This window comes from Microtus ochrogaster, unplaced genomic scaffold (genome assembly GCF_000317375.1).
Source record: "Microtus ochrogaster isolate Prairie Vole_2 unplaced genomic scaffold, MicOch1.0 UNK5, whole genome shotgun sequence".
In the NCBI taxonomy this organism is placed as follows: domain Eukaryota; kingdom Metazoa; phylum Chordata; class Mammalia; order Rodentia; family Cricetidae; genus Microtus; species Microtus ochrogaster.
In genome coordinates, this window is record NW_004949103.1 from 9,339,461 (window position 1) to 9,343,841 (window position 4,381).

The following is a 4,381-nucleotide window of genomic DNA, read 5'->3' on the forward strand; positions in this document are numbered from 1 at the left end:
GTGTTGATGGTGGTGGTGAAGGTTTTGAAGGTGGTGGTAGGGGAGGTGGTGGTGGTGACAGAAGTTGTGGACATGGTAGTGCTGGCAGAGGTAGTGGTGGTGATGAGAGAGGTGGTGGTGAAGGTGGTGGTGGTGGTGGTAGAGGTGGTGGTGGTAGAAGCGGTGGTGGAGGAGGTGGTGATGATGGTGGAGGTGGAGGTGGCAGTGGTAGTGGGTCATTTGTTAGTTTTACTCTTTTACAACAAATTTTCCCCTCAAATCAAGCTTTTTATACCATCTCAGATTTTTTAAGTAAATTATTTTTAACAGTAAATATTTCTTAAAGAAATCTAATGTTTTAATATTTTTTTCACAGCATATCTCTGCACATAATTATGTACATATGTGCACACACATGAACTTGTGTCATAAGACACACAGAAACAACAGGTAGTAAATGTTCATATACCATCTTATTATCTTAGAGTGGAAGATGGTTCTAGAGATCCTCACGTTTGAATTTACCCTCACATCCATGTGTTACCAAAATTTCTGGTTATTATTCTGGAAAGGCTGGAAGGGAGAAGATAAGTGGCCCTGTCTCTGTGGTGAGATTGCCACTGTGCAAGTTGGCATGGGACCACGCTCTTCACATGAACACTAAAGATGTTAGGGTAAGAACCCCAGAAATAACCCCGAAAATGTCAGTAAGGACACAAGGACTCACAGAATCAAGACACTCCCATGTAGGGTGCACTTCACAGAGGAAGGGGGAAGGAGAACGGTCCAGATGCTTGGAGATCTCGTTCATTCTGCCATTCAGTCATTGTTCCCTCCTTCTTTTGTCTAAAGGCCACCCAGAAATGGAGTCAGTGCTGCTGCAGTCTTTGCTCTCAAGGAAGTGCTGGACAATAAGGGGTAGGTCTATATCAGATGACAGTACAGAGGTTAATTGCTAAGTTGGAAGGAAGCCTGGGATGTCTCTCCTAGCCAAAGGTAGAGAAGAATTTCTCAGGAGCCTGGAAAGACTGAGCCTGGGGGTGACAGTTGCTGATCTTGTCATGCAGTAATTATTCTAGGCCAGGTGCAATATTAGGCACTCCAGGGAACGCCAGCATGAGTTTGATTTGACTCCTGTCCTCAAAATCTGGCAGGTTTGGCCTATGCTTGATTCTTAGATACTGATAGCTTTCCTACCACACCAGGAAGCCTTGGGGTTGTGTGGGCTGAGGCTGCGTCATCATATTAAGTGATGAGCTTCTGAGACAGCACAGTGTCCTCTGAGATGACCTTTCCAAAAGAACCCTTACTAGAATTGATGGCAATTTTAGTATTTGTAAAGTGTTTGTTTGTACACTCAGATTATTTATTTTTGGTGTCTGTATTTCTGAATGTAAAGGGTCTATTCTGTTTGTTTGTACACTCAGATTATTTATTTTTGGTGTTTGTATTTCTGAATTATTTATGTTTACATATCCTGGATTTTAATCCCTTGTGAGATGAATAGCTGGCAAAGATTTTCTCCTATCCTGTAGGTTGTCTCTTTACTCTCTTCATCGTGCCTCTGTTAAATGTTTTGGCAAAGCTTGGTGTCTGTGGAGGACCTGGGTTTCTGGGTTGTAAATCAATGGAAGCAACCAGATGAGAAATAATCAGTTCAACTGTCAACCAGAACAGCCTGTAGGTGCACTAAGGGTTTGGGTTGTTTCGGTGAAAATTGAGGTTCAAATGGGTCACATGAGCAGATACTTGGCTGGTGGATATTTATACATCAGCAGTTGTAGGAAAGTTGGCCCCTCTCTTGTCCTTATGTTATCATGAGATAATAATAGCAAGATGGAAAACTTATAAAGAGAAGGTTAAGTCCTAGTAAAAAAACAGAAACTACATGTACGTCGGTATTTGAAAGCTTAGAGTTTGTTTTGTTTTATTTTTTCGAGACTGAATTTCTCTATGTAACAGTCCTACCTGTCCTGGAACTCACTTTGTAGGCCAGGCTGGCCTTGAACTCACTGAGATCCACCCACCTCTGCCTCCCAAGTGCTGGGATTAAAGGCAAGTGCCACCATCTGGTGAAAGGTTAGAGTTTTTAAAAGGAGTTGTCTGAGGAAACCACATTCTCTAACCTAGTTTTCTGGGATGTGAGAATTGTATTGAGCAAATCTTCTTCTGGCAGCTATATCTTTTGTGTTTTGAGAGCGACATGTGTCCCTTGGCTATTGTTAGTAATACCTATAACTCCAAAATGAATTAGGAGTGCCCTGGGATGACCTTGTGTTGTGGGCCTGATACATGCAGAGACATGCATGATTTTGATTTCTATGTTGAGTATCTGGGAGGTGGGAAATTCTCCAAATTTTTTAACCTGAAGAGAACAAGTGTTAGGTGATGGTCCAATGACAGTATAATAAATGTCAGGACAGAGCCACTTGCTTGTCTGGTGGCCCATACGAAGACGAGTATTTCAAGTTTAGCCAAGCAAATTGTTTCCTGGCTTCTGCCCTTCATAAGAGACACCCTAGCTAAGAGTCCAAAGCAGCCCCATTCTGCCGAGCTGCATGATATACAATGGCACGAGGAGCCATTTGCATACTCTGCGGCATCCCATCCGTGTTTAGTCAGGCAGTCCAAAAAGGCTCCTCAGGTACTTCAGGGTCTAGGGAAAGGTGGCCTCCTCCAACATCACAGCACCTGGCAAGAGACAGAGCCAGAGAAGCCATGCTCCTGCAGGTGGAATGTGCTAGAAGGCTCAGTTTCCACTCCATTCGACCTGGAAGACCTTACCAGCTGTGCTGAGCATGGACAACTGGACAGGGAGTGTCATGGGCGAGGTCTGAGATTATCTCTGCTTTCAGGATAGGCCGTGGGTAACCAGTGTTGCTCTTTTAAGGGTAGCCAGCATGAGGTACTTTGTTCCTAACAGCAAAACTTTTCAATTTTTATTAGTATATAAAAATTACACAAAATAATAGGCTTTATTGTGACATTTTCACATATTCATATAATGTTCTTCAGAAATGTTCATTCTCTATTATCCTCTTCTGTCCCTCCCCGTGTCGGCTCTCCTCCTCTGCCTTGGAGTCCCTTCCCTGTTTTTTTACTTCTTCCTTGAGCAGATTCTACTCATGTGGAAGGATGGCTTGTTTGCCCGGAAGAGATCTGATCCCAAGTGAGCTGTTTATCTTATAGGCAGACTCTGTAAACCCCCCCAAAGATAGCGTCATATGATTTTAAAAAAATCAGAACGTCGTAAAGCTGGAGAGGCAGCTCAGGTGGTAAAGTGCTTTCTGTGCCAGCACGAGGACCTGAGTTTCACCCTAAGAAAACACTTGTCATACAACATTGGGGAGGCAGAGGCAGGCAGACCCAGGGGGTTCACTGGCCTGCCAGTCAAGGTGGAAGAGGAGCTATTGAGAGAGCATGCAAGAGACTGCCTGGCCTTCTTCCAGACCCTTTCATTATATCAACACACCATCTAGACCAGGTGGATCTAAAGGGTCCTCACAACACGCAAGGAATTAATCAGTGTGAGGGTTCAGGCAGTGGCTGTGTGTGCATTTTTAGGGTACACCTGGACCTTGTGAAATAACTCCTGGGAGGATTCAGGAACCCATGCTGACTGTGAGTTGAACGTGAACTGAAACTCTATGGGTCATTTGACCTCTGTTAGCATCTGCTTTGACCCAGGGATTCGGGGGGGGGGGGCATAGTAGCATTTGGAATCTCCTGATCTCTGTCAGCTCAGAGCCTATGTCTAGTGGTTCCTGAAAGGACTGGCTATGTCCTTTTTCAATGCGGTTATTATATACATGCATTTGTTGAGGTTATAGATAAAGGATTTTGTGGACGTCCCATATTTTTCACTCCTAAAATCACCATGAACTGATCAACACCACAGGTGATGAGAGTCAGCTGCTTCTGTGGCCATGTTGCCTCTGCTGTCCCTTGAAATCTCTCCTTCCACCTTGCCTTCTATGACTGAATGCTACCTGGTGGTCTTCTTCTCCAGGATCCGATTATCCCCATTTCTGCTGTCCTAGTTTCATTTCTGTCACTATGATAAAGTACCCAGACCAAAAGGCAACTTAGGAGGAAAGATTATTTTAGCCTGCAATTTCAGTTATAGTCCATCATAGCAGGGGAACTCACAGTGGCAGAAGCTTGACGGAACTGGTCAAGCTTGAGGGAACTGGTCATGTCGCAACTATAACCAACAACAGAGAGCAAAGAATGCATGCATGCCTGTGCCCCTCATGTGTGCCTGTGCTCCTCATGCGTGTTAGTGCTCCTCATGCGTGCCAGTGCTCCTCATGTGTCCTAGTGCTCTTCATGTGTGCCTGTGCTCTGCATGCATGTTAGTGCTCCTCATGCGTGCCAGTGCTCCTCATGTGTCCTAGTGCTC